We start from the raw sequence: 23,448 nt of genomic DNA on the forward strand, positions 1-23,448 counted from the left end.
TTTTTTTCAGCAAGAATGCTTGAAAGTCCTCTATTCCACTGAATGATCATATTTTCCCCTGAAACATTATACTCAGTTTTGCTGGGTAGGTGACTCTTGGACCCAGCTCCTTTGCCCTCTGGAAAATCATATCCCTTTGATCCCTCAGTGTAGAAGCTGCCAGATCCTGTGTTATCCTGATTGTGTTTCCACAATATTCAAATTGTTTCTTCCTGGCTGCTTGTAATATTCTCTCCTTAATCTGGGGATTCCGGAACCTGGCTATAATATTCCTAGGAGTTTTCTTTTTGGGATCTTTTTAAGGAGGTTAGGGTTAGGGTTTCAACCTCTATTTTGCCCTCTCGTTCTAAAACATCAGGGCAGTTTTCTTTGAGAACTTCCTGGAGGATGATTTCTAGGTTCTTACTTTGGTCATGGCTTTCAGGTAGTCCAATAGTTTTTAAATTATCTCTCCTGGATCTGTTTTCCAGGTCAGTGGTTTTTCCCATGAGATATTTCACATTTCCTTCTATTCTTTCATTTGTTTGGATCTGTTTAACAGCATCTTGATTTCTCATAAAGTCATTAGCTTCCATTTGCTCCAATCTAATTCTGAAGCAATGAGCTTCATTGAGCTTTTGGGATTCTTTTTCCATCTGGCAAATTCGGCTTTTTAAGGCATTCTTCTCCTCGTTGCCTTTTTGAGCCTCCTTTGCCATTTGAGTCAGTCTGTTTTTTAAGGTATTATTTTCCTCAGTCAGGCTGTTGACTCTCATTTCATAATTTTCTTGCATTGTTCTCATTTCTCTTCCCGATTTTTCCTCCACTTCTCTTATCTGCTTCTTAAGGTCCTCTATGGCCTGTAACCAGCTCGTATTTTCCTCTGAAGCTTTTGGTGCAGGAGTTCTGACTTCACTCTTTTCCTCCTGTTCCATGCTGGGGTTTTCTCAGCTGCCAGAGGTATTAGATGGGTGCCACGCACTCCCACTTACTGATCCCAAAGTCTGGACTGCACTGGCCTCTCACTTTGTTCTTTGCATCTATGTGTTGATAAATCTGGTAACTGTCACAGCTGCTGCTGATCTGGAGTCCCTCTGGCCATGGCTGGTCAGGTTCACCCTGGGGCTAAAGCCTCAGGAGTGGGGCTGGGCTCGGCTCCCAGAGTGCTGTGCTGGCCGATTCCTGCCTGCCCTGCTGTCCTCAGCAGGAGGTTATTTGTCATGTGTCATTTTGTGGGTTCTGCAGCTCCAAAGTTTGTTTAAAGTCCCCTTTTTACGTGGATTGGGGAAGGTGGAAGCCAGAGCCGAGGGAAGGTCCTGCTTCTACTCCGCCATCTTGGCTCCGCCCTCCAGGGAAAAGCTTTCTAATAGAGGGAGCTATCCAACAGTGGACTGATCCATTAATCAACCAATCTTTATTAAGCAGTACTGTGTGCCAGGCTCCAAGAGAGGTGGAAGCCCGAAACACCAAAAATGGACCCGCCCTCCGGAAGTTTACATTCGATTGGGGGGAGGGGAGAAATAACACCTGCATGTAGAATTAGATCAGAAACAAAATATACACTCAGTTAATAGAAGTCACGAAGACCTGAGTTCATATCCAGCCTCAGACACTTAGTAGTAGCTCTTTGACCTAAAAAATAGGTGCTAGCCACTAAAATCCTCAGCATTATTCAGTGGTTCAACATCAGAAACTGATTTGATTTTTGTCAGTGGAAATGCCATTATAGAAGAGATATGTCCATGTGCCTGCTACTGTACCCTAAGGATGTCAGGGCCATTGTGTCTGCCTGGCAGCTGTGCCTTCCCTGGTTGTCTCCCCATTAAAATCAGAGCTCCCTAAGAGTGGGAACTAGGTTTTCTATTTGTATTCTTGGCTCACTTGTGCCATGCTTAATGGCATTCATCTAACTGGATGTAAGAAAAACCTTCCTAGCTTGGCACATGATAGGTTTTAAGGAAATAATTGCAGAATTTAACTGTGTTAGAGCTATACCAAAGTGTGAAGGGTATTCTTTGGGAGGCAGTGAACTCCCCATCACTGGTATTGTCAAATACAAGCTAGATGGCCACTTGTGGAGGATATTCTAGAAAGGACTCATCTATACAAAGGGTCTGGACTGGGAGTCCTCAGAGTTCCCAGAGATTCTGAGATCCTACAACATTCTGAAGCCAGGAGTACCCTCTTGGCTGAAGTCAAGGGCAAAGGGGTCACTATTGTTTGTTGTTATTCTGAGTGCTCTGGGGATCAGTGACTCACAAAAGGATTCTTTCCAGGAAAGTCAAGGATACCCACACACCAATGGGACTTTGAAGACCAACAGCCATATTTAATGAATTAACCAGCAGATCTTACAAATGCAGCCAGTGGAGGAAGACTGTCAAAGAAATATACCAACTTTCTTATCTTGGCCAATATCCTAGAAATCACAGAAAAAGGGATGTGGTAGTTTTTTGGAGGGAGAGTAGCTAAGTAGCTCTGTTTTTTTCTTCCAGGATGTTTGGCACTCACTACATCGATTAAATAATTTCATGGAAATGTAGATAGCATCTTCTTTATTTCTTTCTTTCCTCTTTCCTTTCTTTTTCTACCTTCCTTCTTTCCTTCCTCCCCTCCATTATCTCTGACTCTTCCCTCTCCTTCAACAACCATCTCCCAATAAACCCATAGGTTCAGGAAGAAATAACATGTGAGGCCATCTAGCCCAACCCTCTCATTTTACAGAGGAGGAAACTGAGGTCCAGAGAAGGGAAGGGACTTGCCCAAGGTCATATTGGTGGTCAGGGCTGGTACTCCAGAGTCTTCCAGTCTTCTGGCTTTCAGAGTAAGCCTCTCTCAACTATACTTCAGCTAACATCCTGAAACAGATAATTTCAAGTAGCTGCTGGGCACCAAACCAGCCTGAACTGGTTTCAATATGAGCCAGCCTGAAGGGGCCAGCCCCCACAGACAGGAAAGATGGGGGCGAGAGCAGCACATGGGATTGGAAATAGACGCTTTGCTTTCCAGGCATACACAGCAAGACAGATGCCGGCTTGGAGGGATTCTCAGGGGCTTCTCCTGTCTTGGGGATCCTGAGCATTCTTGTCACCAGGAGCTGTGGGCGTTAGGAAAGCCAAAGGAAATTCACAGGAATACATTCCCTAACATTTCATCTTTGACATAGCAACAATGGACATTATTACCACTCTTTCTATTGCCCTTTACTGTCTGCAAAGTGACAAACCCTACCCCATCTCTTTTCCTACAGCAACCTTGGGGGTGGATATTATCTCCATTTTACAGACAGTAAACTGAGGATCAGTGGGGAAAATGACTTGTCCAAGGCTAGGAATTGTCTGAGGATGGAGTGGAACCCAGGTCAATCCTAACTCTAGTTCAGTTCTGTCAATACACAAAGCTCAATTTCCATAGTAGTTCACAGTTTACAAAGTCCTTTGTTCTCAACCAGCCTCCCTTCCCCTTTCCCAAATCATGTTGGATCCCTTTGTATAGACTGATACATGTACATGATGCCTTCCCCAATAGAATGGAAGCTCCCAGAAGGCAGGAATTTATTCTCAGTACTTAGCAAGTGCCTGACTCCTAGTAGACTCTCAATAAATTGGTCCTCTGAGTGAATGAGTTTATAAAGTATCAATTTCTCTGAAGTCAGGTCCATGATTCTTGACTGTTTCTTGTGAAAAAAAGTGATTTTGTAAATAGGGAAAGATCCCTTTGTCAAATAAACTTTCCAACAACACAAAGAAAGAGGCTAATTTCCCCAAGAGGGAGATAGGAGGAGGTGACATTCAGAGAACTGGCTGTGGCAGAAATCTACTCAAAGACAGCCTTGGTGCATCATAATAGAAAGGTAAGCTTAATTATCTCACAAGTGGGCTCTAAATTACCACCTTGTTTGCAGCATGAGATCCTTAACATTCCTGCCAAAATATATTCTTTCTTTGAAGACCAAACCTAAATACCAAGGTGGTATTAATAGACGGTAATGACCTTTCATTCAAAGACTGGCGATAGGGAACAGAAGGTAGGGGAGGGGAAAAAATCAGGGAGAGAAAGTGTTCTCTGTATCAACAATTAGGTCTCTTCCAAAGCAATATGTATCTCCAGAAGGACTGAATCCCAAGCATTCATGGAAACTGTAAGGTATGTGTAGGGGAGGGCAGTAGTGGAACCTTGGACTTGGAGTCAGGAGACTAGGCTTCCAGTGCTGGCCCTTCTATTCATTTACTCAGTGACCTTGGGCCAGTCACCATCCCTTCCAGGGCTCATTTTCAGAGGTTGTAAAATAGCTATGGAAGGTCCATGGAGATCTTTTAGCCCAGGCCCCTCATTTGACAGATGAGGAAATTGGGAGTGACTTTAGAACATGGAATGCCACAGCTAGAATGTTCTAAGTTCTAAGGTTCCACTAAGCTTGACATACCATGTTCTAAGAGCCTTCCTAGGTCTTAAATTCTCTCATTTTCTTATTTACCATGGCAGGAAGTCATTCCAAATAATCACCAGACAGATGCTGGGGATGTGGAATTTTGGAAGAGATCTCTTCTTGCCTCCCTAGATGAGTAAGCCAACCCTCATGAGGGCAGAATGGAAATCCAGTGGCCCAGCTTGTGTTCCAGAGTCTCCAGCCCTGGCCCTACTCAGACCTTGCTTCTCTGTTTAACTCAATCCTTGTGCACCCCCCCTCCACTTCTTTTGCTTCAGCCACCACCAAATCCTACCTGAGACACAATTAGCACATTAACACAGAGCCATGCAGAGAAGCTGTTTCAGAGACCCTTCTCAAGACTTTTTTCCTTCATCCTTCTTTGCTAATTCTGAGGCAGCCAGGTGGGACGATGGACAGAGTGTTGAGAATGGGATCAGAAAGGCCTGAGCTCAAATCTTGCATCACAGTCACTAGGCATACCATCTACCTCTCTCTACCTCAGTTTCCCCCTACATAAAATGGGGATAATAGTGGCACCTACCTCATAGGGTTCTTGTGAAGATTATATGACATAGCTTTGCAAACCTTAGATCACTATAGAAATGTTAGCCATTATTCTTGTCTGGGAGAATAAGATAAGTTATTACAGATGAAGGAGCTGAGATGTGATCTACGTAGGCATGGCGGCATGAGATGTCCTTGAGCACCAACCACTGACGGCCATTTGGGAAAGATTCTAATTGATCCAGTAGGACCCAGTGCTTAAAAACCAAAGTGAGGGTCAAGGTCACTGAATCCCAGAAACTCGGTATTGGGCAGGACTGGAAAGGCTATGAGGCCCTCTGGGGCTGAACTGAGCAAGTGTGATCCCTTTTTTTCTTTCTTTTACCTTGGCACCTCTAGACACTAGACAGGTCTTAAAGAGACAGGGAAGGGAATAAGTTTTTATATCATTCCTTCTATGTGGCACGCATTGTGCTTCCCCCTCCCCATACTATCTCATTTAATGCTTGTAACTTTGGGAAGTAGGGGCTATTATTATACCCTCATTTTAATAATAATAATAAACAACTTTCGTTTACATAGCACCTACTATGTGCCAGACATTATGCTAAGGACTTTACAATTGCTATCTTTACTTGGTAGTCACACCAGCCCTGAGAGGCAGGCGTTATCATCATGTCCATTTTCCCAATGGGGAAACTGAGGTAAACAGAGATTAAATGGCCTACCCTAGGTCTCATAGTTAGTGTCTGTGGCCAGATTTGAACTCAGGCCTTTCTGAATCCAAGCCCTGCCCTTTATTCACTGTACCAGCTAGCACCTCTAGCAAGCATTCTATAAATGAATTATAATAATTATTTATGCTATTCTCTTATGGACTTCACAACTTTCCTGACCAAGAGCCATTAAGCCTATACTTACAGGCCTCTGGAAGTCAGAAACCCACTGCCTTCTGGAGCAGACTTTAGGATTTCTGCTATTGGACAGTTCTAATTTTTAAAATTTTATTTTTATTTCAAATTCCAAATTTTCTCCCTCACTGTACCTCCGCTCCTATCCATTGAGGTAGTACCTATTCTAAACCTGAAGTCATGCAAAGTATATCTCTTCATTAGCCATGTTCTAAACAGGATAATAATAAAGAAAACTAAATATGCTTCAACCAGCACTCTGAGTCCATGGGCTCTCTCTCTGGAGGTGTATAGCATGTTTCATCGTGAATTCTTTGCAGTTCTGGTAGGGCATTGTATTCAGAAGAGTTACTAAGTCATTTACAGTTGATTATCTTTACAATGTTGCTGTTACTACATACATTGTTCTCCAGATCCTGTTTCCATCCCTTTGCATCAATTCAGACAAGTCCTCCCAAGTTTTTCTGAAACCCTCTCCTTTATCATTTCTCCACAACACAATATCATCACATTCATATACTTTAACTTGTTCAGCCATTCCCCAGCTGTTGGCTATCCCTTCAGTTTCCATTCTTTGCCACAGACAGATGTAATTGTTGGGATGTCCTTTCCTTCAAGGAAAAATCTGCTTCTCTTCTTTCAAAGCTCAGCCTATATGATATCTCCTCCTGCAAACCTCCCTGATCCCCCTAGAAGATTTTTTTTCCTAGAGCACTTTGGCTGTCTCCCTTTCACCCTCACCTGGCATCAGACTGATTTGTGTATATGTCATATTCACTTAACCACCTCCTCCCATTAGAACAGAAGCTCCTTGAGGGCCAGGTCCATGTTGTCATTCATATCTGTAGCTCCAACAGCTTTGAGCAGCAGATACTTTATAACTGTTGCTGGAATGTAAAGACCACTCATCAGAGAACTTGGGTCTAAGTGCTGTCCCTCATGTTTACTCCCTGACTGAATGCACCTGAGCAAGTCACTTTCTTATCACCTTATCTATAAAATGAGGAACTTGGGCAAGATTCCACTGAATCCCCCTTCAGCTTCGATCCTATAAGTTATCTGGGAGAACATTTCTGAGCCTCAGTTTACTCAGCTTTAGAATGATAGGGTTGGAGGAGAAGACTGCTGAGGCCCCTTCCAGGTATAAATCTGTGACTTGGGACCAGGGCAAGGGAGAGATTTCCTGTGCCCTCCCTCAAGGCTTACGCTGAAAACACATCAAGGGGGAAGGTTCCCACACGAAGCCACAGCCACTAACAATCATATTCTCTGTCTTTGCCTAAATATCTGGTGGGGCCACCTAAACCCAGCTCAGGGTAGGGGAGGCCAGGCCACCAGGATGCATGAGACAGTCTGGTTTGGTGGACTTAGGATGACTGGCTGCCCCAATTCCATTCTACTCCACTCAACAAATGTGTAATGAGTGTTTGCCCTGCACCTTTCACCCCAAGCTCTACTAGAAATGTGAATTGTAGCAACTATTCTCTGGCACATAGTATGTGCTATGTAGGGAGAGCTGGGCTAGAGAGAGATGGCCTCTTAGGTGCCTTCAAAAATCTTCGGAGTTCAATATGCTAAAAGTTTAAGAAAGACAGAGCATAAAAGGGCAGATTCTAAGACGTGGAAAAACCAGCTGGACTTGGGTCAGGAAATGGAGGGTGACAAGGGCTGGGGAGGCTGTGAATAGGTGGGCAGATGTCCTCTGGGGTCCCTGCTAACTCGAAGACTCTCGACTCTATTCGGTTTATATCTTGTAAGCCTTGGTTTTTCTTCATGTTATCTCCCTGTTAGATCTGAGTTCTAGAGTAGGAAGGGAGCTCAGAGGCCCTCTAGTCCAACCTACTCATTCATCATGGAAGAAACCTAGAGCCCAGGGAGGGAATAACACTCTTGGTCACACAATGAGTCAGCATCACAGGTGGGATTTGAACCCAGATCCTGGGACTTCCCTGCATTGCACTGGAAGTCTGATTCCTCAAGGGCTGTGTAGTTATTTTTTGTTATTTTTTGCTTCTTTGCATCCCCAGCGTTCAGTCCCAACATATAGAAAGAACTTAATATCTGTGCCAAGGACTTGGATAAAAGTTGGAGATACAGACGGAAATCTAGACATTGCCTGCCTGAGAGATCCCATTCTTGCTGGGGAGACAACACACAGAGGATGGCTGTCTTGATGCAGACTTAGGAAGGCTTGGAATAGCAAGTCCAGTACAGGGAAACATGGAGCATGAGATTCCACTGTGGAGGAGAGGGGAAGGTGCTATGGTCTTAAGGCATTGGCGGACCAGATAGCGATGCCTATGGATCTGCTAGACCTTAGGACAGCAAGGCAAGGTAAGACCTGCTGGGTGGTGGGGAACAGCTGATACACAGAAACCCAAGGACAGAGTATAGACAGTGTAAATGCGGAGTAATGGGGTGGGGGTTGGGAGTTAAAGTGACGAGACCAGTCAGCCTGGAGAAGGAGGTCGAAATTCCTTCCCGAGCTCAAAGTCTTGGAATCCCCCACTTTCCTTCAAAGCTCAACACAAGCAGCATCTTGTAAACAGACCCCTGCATGATTTCCAGGGCTGCCGACCCTTACCTTGTATGGATCTAGGTCTTACCATGTCTGTATCTAGGTTGTTTCTATCTAAATATGCCCAAGTTGTCTGCTTAGTGGGTTGTAAGCTCCCAAAGGCAGGGGCTGCTTCCTTTTTGCCTCAATATGCCCCGTGTCTGGCTGTGGGCCTGGCCCTACCTCGGCGGTTCCTGGTGACTAATGGATTAATTGACACCCAGCTTCACCACCTGACTTCAGAATCGTGCTTTGTCCCAAACGATAAATTCCATTTGCCCAGAACTTTGGCATTTATAAAAGCACTTTTCTTCTAATAACTCTGTGGGGGCAGGGAGTGTGCATATCAATCTTCTCATTTGACTGAGGTTTAAACAGAGGTTTAGAGAAGGAAGGAGGTTTGCCTGGAGTCTCCCAGATGGGCAGTGGGAAAGAGGAAGGCTAACTGAGGCAAGGTCAAAGAGACCTCAGCCTTCACCCCTCTCACATGGGACATAAATAAAATGGCTTAAAAGAAACATCTGTGTTTATGGGAAGGGAGAAAGCCTGAACTGTGTTAAACACATTTGAGGCCTGGGAGGCTTGGTGTCTGCCCAGAGAAGATGGTGAATGCATGAGCCAGGAGAGACATTTGTCCACAGAACGACCGTGAGACCACAGACTGGGGCAGTGGACTTGGCCCCAGAGATGGCAGGGCTTAGAACAACAGGGCCTGCTAGCCTGTGACTGACTACCCTGTTAGACAAAGGAGGAAGGGTAAGAGGTGGTGTCTGGGACCCAATGAACATTAGGCATTCTCAGCCTAAGAGCCCAGCCCAGGAGGGATCTATGGCCCCCAAGACAGCATGGGTGTGGAATTGTCACTCCTGATTCTTCCCACTAGAATCTGCTCCTTGTCCCTTTCCTTCCCAGGCCTCAGAGCACCTTCAGAGGAGGCTGAACCAGGAAGAATCTGCTTCTGATGAGACAGGGACAGCTGGAAGGCTTAATAGAAAATCAAAGCAATTCGGGCTGGGGAACTTCACAGGCCGAATCTTGTTCCAACATTCTTCTGAACTTAGAAAGACATTTTCTGGGCTTGAAAAGCTTACTGGTCTAGGAAGGCACCAGGCAGCAGCATTGAACACGCCGTCAGGGCACCGATGGCATCATACCTTTGTCCCTAGCTGCTCACCTAGGTGGGGCAGCCAAATGGTGCAGTGGAGGCAGGAAGATCTGAGCTCAAATCTGGCCTCAGACATTTACTATCTGTGTGACCCTGCTTGCCTCAGTTTCTTCATCTGTAAAATGAGCTGGAAAGGAAAAGGCAAATGGCTCCAGAATCTCTGCCAAGAAAACTGAGTCGGACATAACAACCCCTCATCTGCGTGAGATTCCCAAAGCTGTATGGGAAGTGAAATGAATGGATGGAATCAAAGCTACCTGGGGGTGAGATGGAGAAGGGGCTTCTCATTGCCCTTGGATCCATCCTCTGAGGCCAACCTCTCACAGAATCATAGACCAAGAACTAAAGGGCCTCAAGGACCACTGAGTCAAATCCCCATTTAACTCAGGGGAAACAGAGACAAAGGAGGTCAGTGACTTCTTTGTAGTTAGCAGCTCTCTGAGGTGAGATTTAGACTCAGGTTTTCCAGACTTTAAGTTTGGCGCTGTCTGCCCACCATGCGGTCTTTTAAAAAAATCATTCTTATTCATTTTGTTCAATACTTCCTAATTTCAAGTAAAAATTTTTAAACAATCTTGATTTGAATTTTAAGTTTCAAATTCTCTCCCTCCCCCAGCCTTGAGAGGGTGATCGGTTTGATATTGATTCTATCTGATGGCCTTCAAAAATATTGGAAGCCTGGGGTCGAGTCTTGGCCTTTTCTGATCCAGAAGAAGACTCTTCGTGGAAGATGGTTCTGAGGCCCTTCCTCATCCTCAGGACCACAATAAGCTGCAGGCATTCCCTGGGGATGAAGTGTCTAGCCGTATTTTGGAAGAGAGGTATGGCCCCCAGTGATGGGGAGCAGGAAATGGAGGCGTTTTTATGTTTTCCAACTCTGTCTAGGTAAGATTGACTTGGTAAGTTTAGTCCCTTTCTACCTTCTGATCTCCCACCTTCAGGACAGGGAAGAAACTTCAAAATTCTCTGAGCCTCAGTCTCCTACCCTGTGCAATGAGTGAATTAGACCAGATGGTATCTCAGGGCCCTCCCAGGTCTCATAACATTTCCTGTTTTGAGGTCCTAGATTTGACAGTCCATGTTCTAAGGGCCTTCCCAGCTCTTGAATTCTATTTTAACCTGCTTTGACATCCCCTGTTCTAAGGCCCCTCCTAACCCTAGCATTCCCTGTTCTAAGGCCCCTCCCAGCCCTGACATTCCATGTTCAAAGACCCCTCCCAGCCCTGACATTCCCTGTTCTAAGGCCCCTCCCAACCCTAGCATTCCCTGTTCTAAAGCCCCTCCCAACCCTAGCATTCCCTGTTCTAAGACCCCTCCCAGCCCTGACATTCCCTGTTCTAAGCCCCCTCCCAGCCCTGACATTCCCTGTTCTAAAGCCCCTCCCAGCCCTGACATTCCCTGTTGCAAGGTTCTTGCCAACTCTAACTTTCTATGATTCTAGGTCCTTCTCCACCTCAAACCTTACCCATACCCACAAGGTTTCCCCTGGGTTAACAGATGTGGGATATAGTCAAACCTCAAATCAATTTAATTTCAATTCATAAAACTGTAAGATTAGGGAAGAGAGAAAAGGAAAGAAGAGGAGGAAAAAAAATGACCGTTAGGAATATGAGCTCTTAGAACCCAAGAAGGCCCAGGATGGCTCAGTGTTCCCACTGGGGCCAAGTTCATTGTGCCGGGCATCCCAAGGATCTGCCATGGTGCCAGGCCAGCCACGTGACAACTGGACTGTTGTCTGGCAGAGACAGGACAGAGCCCCGTTCCTCTGGATCCCAGGAAAGCCGATGTTCATCGTCTCGCAGTTTCCCCACATCTGGCAGGCAAGGCCTTCTCATCTCTGTCTCTTGTAATCACTGGCTTTCTTCAAAGCTGGGTGGCTATAGTAGACTGAGCCTGATCTCAGGGCCTCTGACAGGGCTCCTTGTGGAAGGAAGGGGCCATGGCTCTGCCAGCCCTTTATAGGGCGAGGGGCTGCTTGGTTTTCCTGCTTCCCAACTCCTTGGCAGCCCCTGCATCACTTGGAGGCTTTGTTTGCTTTGGCCCAATTCCCTCATGGTGTCCCTTCAGCTCGGTGGGCCCCCAGGCAAGAACTGGCCCTGCTCAAGGTTCCTCCCCTCCCCCTCCCTCCATGGACTCATTCTCTCCCTCCTTGTGTGGCTCAGAGATCTTCTCTCTGTCCCAACATCTTACTTATTGTCACTTGGCTTGACTTGGCGGCCTTGCCAGATTCCAGGCTCCTGGGGGCAGTCACGGTTCCGGGATTATTTGTCTTTATGCCCCTAACCCCACGGGGTGCCAGGCACTGCATGCAGTAAGTGCTTAGCTAATCATCACCAAGTGTCTATGGGCCCTTCTGCTACACAGCACAGCAGGCCCCTCAGGGCCAATAAGAAATGCTTACTCTGATAGGCTATGGGATTGCCAGGACAAAAATGAATGGTCTCTGCCTGGGCCTGCAGTCAGGACCTGAGTTTAAATTTGGGCTGTGTAATCCTGGGTAAGTCCCCTAACCTCAGTTTCCTCAAAAGCAAAATGGGAATAATAATAGCACCTTCATCCCAGGGCTGTTGTGAGGGTCAAACGAGACCCTCACAAAAAAGTAGGTGTTTAATAAATGCTTACTTCCTTCTTGCCCTCTCTGCCCTTACGTTCAATCAGAGGAGACACTATCAATGAATCAGCAAGGATTTATCAAGTGCCAGGCACTGTGCTAAGGACTGGGGGTAGAAAGAGAAAAATGACTAGTCCCTGCCTTCAAGGACCTTACATTCTAGCAGGGGGAGCAAGTGTTCGTGTGCGTGTGTGTGTGTGTGCGTGTGTGTGTGTGTGTGTGTGCACATAGACAAATACAGACACATTTTGTACACATACATATACATATATTGTAGTTCTCTTTTTTTCAGTCCTCTCTGACTCTCCAAGACCCCGTTTGGGGTTTTCTTGGCAGATACTGGAGGGATTTGGCATTTCCTTCTCCAGCTCATTTTACAGATGAGGAAACTGAGGCAAACAGGGCAAAGTGACTTGCCCAGGGTCATCCAGCTAGTAAGAGTGAGGCGGCTGGCTTTGAGCTCATGAAGAGAGTCTTCCTGACTTCAGTCCAGCACTCTGCACCATGGACCCCTCTAGGTGCCCCATATACACATGTAGGCATATACAAAATAAATGTTTGCTTAACTGATGTGGACCAGAGGGGGTGAGCATGCCAACCTCTGCACTTTACAGAGAGAGACGGGAGGCCCTGCCCAGAATCAGCCCCTTCGGGCAGCCCAGCCTGGATGGAAGAAGGGCTCCTTCCCCCCAACCCAAGCTCCCTCTGTGTCCTCCCCCTCCCCCAGCTGCCTCCCAGCGACCATGCCCATTCACAAAATCAATGCAGCCGCCTGGCCTCCCGCTGAGCCGAGGGTATAAATAGGACAGCCTCTCGTCTTTCCTGTGCTCTTTGGAGGACAAATGCCGCACGATTCCAATGTACAGAAATAAAAACTGAATTTCAATCCATGTAGTTGTCCAGGCTGGCCTCTGGCAGAGCGCCAAGATGCCTGGGATCAGAGGGCTAGGGAGCCAAAAAGCCTTAGATCGCTCCCAGGCCAGCCCCTCATAACATGCATGAAGAAGGTCCCAGGGAGGGGAAGAGATCCAAGCCCAGGTCCCTGGCTCCTCACCCCCAAATTAGGGGGGACAGGGTGGTCTGGAGGCAAGAATGCCTGATTTGGAGCCAGAACCCCAGGCACCCTTTGCTGCCTTGTGACCTTGGGCAGTGGACAGGACCTCTCTGGGCCTGGGCCTCAGTTTCCTCTGCTGTGAAAATGGTGGGTTTGGGTTAACTAACCTCTGGGATCCTTTTCAGATGTAGTGTAAGATCCTATGATGTGAAGTGGTTTTGAATCACAGCTCTTCCCCTTCCTACCTGGGTGACCTTGGGTAAGCCACTGAACTTCTCTGCACCTCAGTTTCCCCATCTGTACAATGAGGGAGTTGGCCCAGAGGGTCTCTGAAGTCTCTTCTAGTGCTGCTTCTATGACCTTGATATCCCTTCCCTGTTCCTCACCTATACTCCATTAGATAATCATTGTCCCAAAGAGAAAAAAAAAATCAAGCCATCGCTGTATCCTCAGAATAAAGCACAGGGTGCTGTACACAGTCGGTGCCTAATGTATATCTATGTGGTTTTTATGTTAGAAAGATTCAGAGGACCCAGGTTTGAATTCTGACTCCTACTTACTAGATGTTTAACCTTGGACAAGTCAATTCTCCTTTAAGAACCTCAGTTTCCTCACCTTTCAAATGAGCAGTTTCCTGCCTGCTCTAAATCCTGTGACTGGATCAGAAGGATACTACACAGAAGTAAAGGGGCAGGCCCAGTGCCCAGCCTCTTCCTCCTCCTGCCTTCCACCTGGGCTTCTCTGGGCCATGGCTCCTGGTGGTCAGGCCCCCAAGCCCAGCCAAGATGTCCTTAGTCAAAAGCAGAGCTGGAAGGAGCTTTAAATGTCTCCCAGTCCAACTTGCTTCCTGATACAGGAATCTTCCTTTCCACACATCCCGCCATTCACTGCTTTAATACTTTAAGTGGTGGGGGGCTCTCTACCTCAATAGCCCGTTACCCCCTCCCTTATTGAACAGTTTAAATTGTTAAAAATCCTTCCATATGTTTCAATCGAACCTGTTTCCCAATAACCTCATAGACTCCCAGAATTTCAGATTTGAAAGAGATCTCAATTTCAACCCACACATGCATAAGGAATCCCTTCTAAGCATTCCCCAACAAGTGGTCATCTGGTCTCTGCTCAAATCCCTTCATTGATGTGTAAGTTTGTTTATTGTGATGTGACCCCACTATTTTCCTGAGGTGGCCCTTTCCATTTTTGGAAGGCCCTGACTGTTAGGAAATGTTTCTCTTTCCAATAGTTTGAAATCTGCCTCTCTGTTTTCCCTGCCTAATTCTTGGTTCCGGCCTCTGGGGCTAGACAGAACAAGGGACCCCTTCTTTTCTGTGACAGTTCTTCCAAGGCTTGACCACATCTATCATGACACACCATCCAGGAGCCTCGAATGCCATGATTTTAGAGATGGGAAGATTCTCATTGGGCATCCAAAACTCTCGGAGTTTCACTGTCACTATACCTTCATATTGGAGCTGATCTCCCCTTCCCTACCAACACAACCCTAGGAGGGAAAGAATTGAGTCTCTGAAAAATGGCATGACATCACCTGTGGGCAGACTGTCCCCCAAGCCACCACCACTGTACCTCATCCCCAAACCAAATTTGCCCCAGGCACAAAACTTTCTAGTTGGCTGTCCACAGCACAGTTATTTGCCATTGGAGAACTCAGGACCACCTTCACTAAAGAGGAAGGGCCAGAGCTGAGGGCTTTAGAGAAGGCAGATAGGAATCAGATAACTGTAATACCAATTTGGTAGTGATAATCAGCAAACATTTATTAAGCACCTACTATGTGAGAGGCATCAGTGTAGTGAGGACCTCAGAAAAAGGAAGACCTAGGCTCATGACCCACTTCTGATACATACTTCTTTTGTGTATAAAAATAAATAGCTGTCCCATACCCGATTCATGTTATTCATGAAGTAGCTTTCTACTTTGGGAAGACTGTGGACTTATGCTGATAAATGTTTAACAATAGGTTTCTTGGCAGCAGACTTTTAGATTTTATCTACATTATTAACATTTTCCCACCAACAAAACAACAAATTAAATTCTGATTTTTGGTGTTTGCTGACTTCTGAGGTGTTGATGCTGACACAGAAATATTAAGACTGTCAATTTTTCTCCAGGGTCGAGGTAGGTAGAGGGGAAAGAGATTCAATGAGCCAATAGAACTGAGAAAAAAGAAGTCTGTCCTGTCTTCAGGATGGTCAGGATCCCCCAAAACTAAACTTGGTCCAGACTGTTTGTGCAGAGGGACTCCTAAGTGGAAAGAGGGGATCCTGGCACTCCAGTCCCCTGGTTCAAACTGCAGTTTTCACTGTTAAATAAGTGTATTCAGAATACATTCAAAATGAGTACAAGATAGTTTGAGATGGGAAGCTGGGGCAGTACAAAGTGCCACGAGAAATCTGAGAGTCAAAAAGGAAGATTTCTAAGGACCTTTCCAGCTCTTGGATCCTGGGACTTGGTGGCCTGTACTGTGTTCCTTCAGCTGTCAGGCACAGTTATTTCATCAGGGCAGGCATGGGGTGGGGGCTCTGCAGAGATAAGTTATGAAGAAGCATTACTGCTAACAGAACTAATTGGCGACAGCTGCTGCTGCAACCAGAACATTGTCAGGAGTGATTAAATGTAGCTGCCTTTGGGCCAATCAACTTCAGAAATTATGCAAATGCCACTAAAGAGACAGAACAAAGGGAAGGATGAAGGAAGGGAAGGCAGGAGGTGGAGGAATCCTCTCTCGCCTCTCCCTTCTAGGAGGTGAGCACTGGGCTTGGCCATCAGGGATCCCAAGATTTTGGCAATGAATCTGCCCTTCAGTTATGGGCTAAAAGGAGGGAGGAGCCCTGGGAAGGGACCAGGTAATGGAGGCTCAAATCGTGTGGTCATGGGTAAGTCACCCCACCCCACCCCCAGCCTATTTTTGTCCTTAATACAACGATGGGTTTTAACTAGACAATCTTTAAGGTATCTCCCAGCTCTGATGTTCTCTGTCCTAAACTGCCTCCCAGCTCTGACATCCCCAGTTCTAAGCTCCCTCCCAGATCTCACATTCTTTCATTTATTCAACAGATATTTTTAAAGCACTCAACCTGAGCTAGGTTCTGGGGGATACAAACACCAAAGGAAAAATCCCTGCCCACAATAAACTTACGCTCCATTGTAGAAACAACATCTGTACCGCAGATAAATTGAAAAATAGTTTGTGGGGCAAGGACATGGATCTGAAAAGGTTACCCGTAGGAGCTTACCCTAGAGAGTCTTGGAAATAAGATTTCTAAGAAGTCAAAGTGAACAGGAAGGCAGTTCTTCCTAAGAATGGAGGGTGCAAAGGCAGAAGATTGAAAGTCAAATGCGGGGCTGCTCCTGAAAGCTCATTTGGGTGGAATGTAGAATAAAAGAAGGGAAGTGATGTATGAGTGTGAAAAGGTGGGTGGACAGAGCCAGCACAGTCCCTAATACAGAACAGGCACTTAATTCAATGTTTATTGACTGACCGGATGGCTGGATGGGGCTTATATTTCACCTTAGGTCCAGTAGGGAGTGAATGAAGATTCTTGGGGGAGGGTTCAGCTCTTGAGTAAATAGGTTCAGCCCTGGGGTGGGTTCTAGCCTTGAAGGAACTCCAGGTTCTGTCCAGATAAATATAGTCACATTAAGACACAGACTCATCTGTGATAAATGATCTTTCACACTTCCTGGGACTAATGCAATCTTTTGCCCCCAGATAAGCAGATTTCCAGCTTTTATTTTTAATGAGAATACCTTATAATGGAGAGAGAAAAAAAGGTTCCATTTCACAGTATTGGATGATGCCTGAGTAAACAGTATTTTAGAGGCCTAATTAATGCGTAGCTTTGGGGTATGATAGCTAATAAAACACAGGAGAATTCACCATTGCCATCAAAAGAATAGCAATTCAACTTCTTCTCTGTATCCATAGGCCACTAAAGCACTAAAGAAGAAAAGGGAAGATTTCAGGACAGTTGGAGTCTTTCCCAGGACTTCTCCCACACCCCACCCAGAGGGGATGCTCAGTTGAATCAGACTTGACAGATGTTCACCAACATTGGAAGAAAGGTGATATGGTGTTCTGTAGAAAGGCCTGACTTGGGGCAGGAGAACTGGGTTCTGGTCCCAGCTCCATCACTTACTGTGGGGTCTTTGTGAGCCCTTTTCACACTCTGAGCTTCAACTCCCTCACAACAAATGTGGGGTAACAATCCCTGCCCTTCCTCCATCCTAGAGCTGTACTAAGAATATCATAGGAAAAGATTTAAAACTTCTGGCCCAGACTCTGAAATATTTCAAGACAACCATCTTTGTAAAGGGATTCTGCTATCTTGAAAACATAAGGGAATATTGGAAATTGAGAATCCATTGCTGGAAGGTAGAATATTTTTAGGCGTTTTTTGTGGATTGGGAAAAATCCAACTGACCTCACAGATGTAAAGAAATTAGTATGCAGAAATATTGTGAAAACACCAGAATTTCTGTCAGACAACCTTTGAAATTGAAATGCACAGGCTGAGAGAGAGGATTGTGACATAGGGTATTGCTTAACATGCTAGCAAGGTTCTTTAAAAGTTTTGATAAGTATAAAGCAAGACATTTCAGTTTTTGAAACACTTAAGTGACAGGAAATTTTGTACACTGGACCAATGTGAAATCTGGAGGGATCAAAATGTAACTAAATTTGAAGCTTCAAGAAAATAAAATATTCACAAAAGTTATCCTAAGGAGCAATTGTATGCTTTGCCCTCTACCGCTGTCTTTAAACTTTTCCTGTTTTCTTCTATATTACTTGATTATTAAAAGATGAATATTGAAAAAAAAAAGAATATCATAGGAAAGCCAAATGAAGTGACAGGAATAATGCTAGAGAGACTTGGGGTCTGGCAGCCTGGGTCCAAATACAAGCTCTGCTATTTATGTGATCCTGGCAAGTCATTCACACTTTCCAGGTCTCAGACTCCTAATCCATAAAATAAAAAGCACTAGACTAGACCACCTCTAAGACCCCTTCCAGATTCAAATCCATGAGCTTATAATCAAATGAGAAAATGTTTGAAAAAGAGGATTGGGGTCAATTTGCCAAAAGCAATCCAACCTGATTTTTCCTATTCAATTATCAAGTCCAATTCATTGTCCATGAGTTGTATCTGTCCAATGTATACAAACAGATTGTGTTTCTGTGTATTTTTGTAAGGTGGTTTTTAGGATCTTTTGTTTTGTCCTTGTGGGTTTTGATTTATGGCTCAACTTCCTTAGGTAATGATAGCCTGTGTTGACATCTATTCCTTTGTTGATTTCCTATTTTCAAGCATCAATGGCTTGTTTAAATAGGTCAGGTTGGAGCAACAGTAACAATTTATTAGCTAACCTTTATAAAGTGCTTACTAGGTGTCAGACACTGTGCTAATATTTTTGGATTTTTTTATTTTTTTAAATTTATTTTTAATTTTCAACATTCATTTCCACAAGATTTTGAGTTACAAATTTTCTCCCCGTCTTTCCTCTACCCCCCCCAAATACGAAGCCTACTAAATACCCCTTTCCCCAATCTACTCTCTCTTATATCCTCCCCCATCCCCCCTCTAACTTTCTAGTAGGGCAAAATGGTACCTCATTGCCTGTATGTCTTATTTCCCAGTTGCATGCAAAAAACAAGTTCTTTAACATTTGTTTTGAAAACTTTGATTTCCAGATTCTTTCCCTTCTTCTCTCCTCACCCACCCCCACTGGGAAGATAAGCAATTCAATATAGGTTGTACATGTGTAGTTTCACAAAACGTTTCCATAGTACTTATATTGTGAAAGACTAACTACATTTCCTTCCATCCTATCCTGCCCCCCACTTATTCTATTTTCTACTTTGACCCTGTCCCTTTTCAAAAATGTTTGCTTCTAACTACCCACTGCCCCATTCTGCCCTCCCTTCTATCATCGGCCCTCTTATTCCCTTCCCCCCTACTTTCCTAGGGTAAGATACCCAAATGAGTGTACATATTATTCCCTCCTTAAGCCAAATTCAATGAGAGTAAGGTTGATCCATTCCCTTTCACCTTCCTGCTCTTCCCCTCCACTGTAACAGTTTTCTCTTGCTTCTTTTATATGAGGTAATTTACCCTATTCTATATCTCCCTTTCTCCTCTCATTATATTCCTCTCTCACCTCTTAATTTTATTTTTTAGATATCATCCCTTCCTATTCAACTGATCCTGTGTCTTCTATGTAGACATGAACACACATATACACACACTCACATATGTATTTATACACACCCTCCTATACGTAGATGTATGTATGCATATATATACATATATATTCCCTTCAACTGTCCTCATACTGAGAAAAGTCTCATGAGTTACAATTATAATTTTTCCATGTAGGAAGGTAAATAGTTCAACTTTAATAAGTTCCTTGTGATTTCTTTTTCCCGTTTACCTTCTCATGCTTCTCTTGCTTCTTGTATTTGAAAGTCAAATTTTCTGTTCAGCTTTGTTTTTTTTTCAATCAGGAATATATGAAAGTCCTCTATTTCATTGAATGACCGTATTTTCCCCTGAAGCATTATACTCAGTTTTGCTGGGTGGGTGAATATTTTTGTTTAGTTGTTTTTCAATCATGCCCAACTCTCCACGACCCCATTTCTTGACAGAGATACTAGAGAGGTTTGCCATCATCTTCTCCAACTCATTTTACAGATCAGAAACTGAGGCAAATAGGATTACGTGACTTGCCCAGGGTCACACTGCTAGTAAGCATCAGAAGCCAGATTTGAACATGAAGATGAATCTTCCTGGTTTCATTGTGGTATAGTGAAATGAGCTTTGGACTTTGGGTCAGGATCCCTGGACTTGACTCCCAATTCTGCTATTCCATCACCCTTTATCTCCCTCTGAGCCCCCGTTTCCTCATCTGTAAGATGGGGATAATAACATTTGTAATCCTTAACTCAAGAAAAGTACTTTGTACAACCTGAAGCACTATCATTATCAATGAATTAGATAATCCAAGAAGGAATCCCTTCTAACTGGCTGATTCATTTTCCCCCATAATAATCATGGCCTCCAGCCCACTCTTCCACCCCCAACTACCAAAGCAATTTTCTGACCATGTCAATCCCCTCTCCCCAACTCTTAGCTGGAAATCTCCAGAGGTTCCCAGCCACCTCTAGAATCAAAATTGTCTCTTTGGTATTTAACGTCTTTCCCAACTGGTGCCCTTTCCAGCCTTCTTTCACTCTTCCTCCTCCCCCATTCCAATCTAGTCAGCTCACTTCAACATTCCTCATGTGTGACTCTCCCTCTCCCATCTTTGTGCCTGGAATCCCTTTCTACCTTTGCCTTACAAGATCCCAAACACCATTTTATATGTGGATTCTGTCCTGCTCCTTCCAGGTGTTAGCTCACCCCTTTCCCAAATGACTTTACATTCATTTTGAATATATTATGAAAGCTCACGGGACTCTCACATTAGACTGACTATAAGCTCTTTGAAGACAAGAACTATTTTGATTTTTCCTTGTATATTGAAGACTTGACCCAGTGACTGGCCACATAGTACTGAACACTCATTTACTGACTAAGTGAATTACAAATGTTTGGAGGTGGGAAGGGTCTCAGAGCTTATCTGGTTCCACTGCCCTCTTTTTAAAGAGGAAGGAGCTGACATCTCAGAGAGGGTAATTAACTTACCCAAAGTCACACAGCCAGTTCATTGACAGGGCTTCAACCTAGATCTCCTGGGATTCAGTCTAATTTTTGGCCCCAAGTTCCTGCTGTCTCTCTAATGTTACAGCCCAATTAACAGAATAACCAAGGCAGGACTCACTGGGTGAACACTTCAGACCCTCTAATAAGGCTGTTAAGATGACATGAGATGCAGGCTGGACCTTTGGTGGCCTTCAAAGCATGACCCACCTGTGCAGAGACTAGTCATGAAGCCAGACTCTCTGACCTAAAGAGAAAGGTTGGGAAGGGTGGAGAAGCAGGGACATGTGGACACAGGATTTATTGAGAATCAGAGGACTTGCATTCAAGTCCACCTGAAGCACAAATCGACTGGATGACCTTGGGCCAGTCACTTCCCCTCTCAAGGCCCCCAGGTAGCTCAAAAAGACTGTAAATCACAGAGCTATTGTTGATCTCTGTTTATGGTGGGAGATTCTAATGAAATCTTTGGTCCAGTCAGATAAAATGCAGTATCAAAGATCCTCAGCACTGGAAGGGACACAAAGGTTATTTGTCCATCCTCTTAGCCCCATTTTACAGATGAAGAAATCAAGGTCAAATGCCTACTATCGATCAAAGCACGTATCCTGATGCCTAAGCCAGGCAGGGCTTTTGATCCTTTGGGAAAGTCCTTGTCCCAGAAGAGCTGATAGGGCTTTGCATTTCACAAATACAGACAGATAGAGCCAGAGATGGGGTGATCCTAAAGTGCCCCTTGACTTGGATCCCCCTCACTTTGTGGTAAGAGCATTGACTCTGAAGTCAAACCCCACCTCAGAAGCTTGGTCACCCATGTGACTTTGCTAGTTACTTAATCTCCCTGGGCCTCAGTTTCTTCATCTGTAAAATGAGAAGATTGGAGTAGGTGGTCTGTGAGGAAGCCTTAAACACAGCTGATGGGAGTCCCAGACTGGGTGGCATACCATTGGGATTGACAGCCCCCTTACCCCTTCAGAAGACTCAGAGGACAACATGACCAGTCTTAGCCTGGCAGTCTTATTTGATCCTGGATGCAACACCATCAATCTGAAGGGATGGGAGACAAATTGAAGAGTGAGTTTTATCCCTGGCCCAATAATAGGCATCTAGTCACTGGGTAAGGCATAGGGCTGGGGGCTCCCAGGTCCACACATGAAGAATGATGCAGTCCTTGCCATCAAGGCATTTACAGTTGTAATGGGAATGAAAAATTTAAAGATCTTCCCTGCCCCTAGGCTAAAGTGCACCTGAAGCCTGGGGTGGGAGGCTTGTTTTTCAGTAGATACTTCTTGATTGGCCAGTGAGTCAATAAGGTTGTTACATTCTCTGAGCCAGGAGAAGGCTATACAAGCCCTGATGTGTAGCTTTGTTTTGGGGCTCACTTTGAGAAGTGTTCTGTGATTTGATCTGGAATCTGGGAAGCCATTGTTGAGAGCCCTCCCCTCGGCTTTGAAAAACCCAGATGTTGAAACCCAGATGTTGATTTGGTATGGATGTAATGGTTGGACAGTTTGCAAACTGTCTACTTGATCTGTTTCTCTGTCTTGATAATTCTGTCTGTATATTCTGAAGTTCGGGGTGCTGACCTTTTTCCCCTGAACTAGGTAAACGATACATATTTGACTGATTAAAGTAAGCTTGTTAACCCATTTTGAGTTGCTTTCCTTTATCAAAGCAGATCTAAGAACCTGTGTTGGCAGACACCCTGGGGACGCTGGGGTGCTTGCTGCTACAACAGTGTAACAGGAGGAGAAGAGGGGCAAAAGGGAAGCCTGGACAAGAAGGCTTTGGGGAAATTTAAGGAAAGGGAGCTTACTTTCACCTATATAGGTTTGAGGGGGATCCAGAAAGTAAAGGAAGACTTCCTAGAAGAGGAGATCCCTCAGCTCAGCTTTGAAGTAAGAAAGATTTCCAGTCCTCTCTTCCGCTTAGAAACAATCTGATGGTAGAAAAAGATCAGAAAACAGCTAGCTAGCAGAACTGTTAGGCTGGAATGTAGAATGAAGGAGAATAATATGGAATAAAGCTGTAAGGTAGGTTGAAGCTAGATTGTGGAAGGTCCTAAGTGTCAGGCTAAGGAGTGTTTATGTTTTTTATTCTATAGAAGGTAGGAAGCCACCAAAGGTTTTTGAGTAGCAGAATGTCAAGGTCTGATCTATGCTTTAGGAAGATTATTAAACAGTATGAAGGACAAACTCTTAAGGAAAGATAATGGAAACAGGGAGACCAATTATGAGGCTAATTAAATAGTCAAAGGGAGAAATGATAAGAGTCTGAGCAAAGGTGATGGCTGTGGGGATGGGGAAGAGATAGACATGAGAAATGTCATGAAGGGAGATTAAATATTCATAGATTTAGGATCACCAGATTTAGGGCTGCCCTGGCAGTTATCAAATCCAACCTCCTCCTTCCCTGACTGCCACTCCTTGCCAAGTGTTTGATCTGGGAGGTGGAGGGAGATGGAAGAGCCAAGAATGAGTCTGCAGTTGTGAATTTGGGTGAGAGGGAAGATGGTAC

At 44.8% G+C, this 23,448-nt stretch overlaps 1 protein-coding gene and 1 long non-coding RNA gene across 3 annotated transcripts in view; one reads left to right on the forward strand and one right to left on the reverse strand.

Moving 5' to 3' along the window:
* Positions 1-23,448, reverse strand: part of SHISAL1 (shisa like 1) — a 113,620-nt gene that overhangs the window by 78,653 nt on the left and 11,519 nt on the right. The window lies entirely within an intron of this gene.
* LOC138172983 (uncharacterized) lies at positions 15,758-17,949 on the forward strand. The gene is made up of 2 exons (XR_011171283.1): positions 15,758-16,107; positions 17,160-17,949. It is a non-coding gene; the product is annotated as an uncharacterized lncRNA (long non-coding RNA).

This window comes from Petaurus breviceps, unplaced genomic scaffold, assembly GCF_028583685.1.
Source record: "Petaurus breviceps papuanus isolate PSGF00001 unplaced genomic scaffold, PetGlider_PUasm1.0 558, whole genome shotgun sequence".
In the NCBI taxonomy this organism is placed as follows: domain Eukaryota; kingdom Metazoa; phylum Chordata; class Mammalia; order Diprotodontia; family Petauridae; genus Petaurus; species Petaurus breviceps.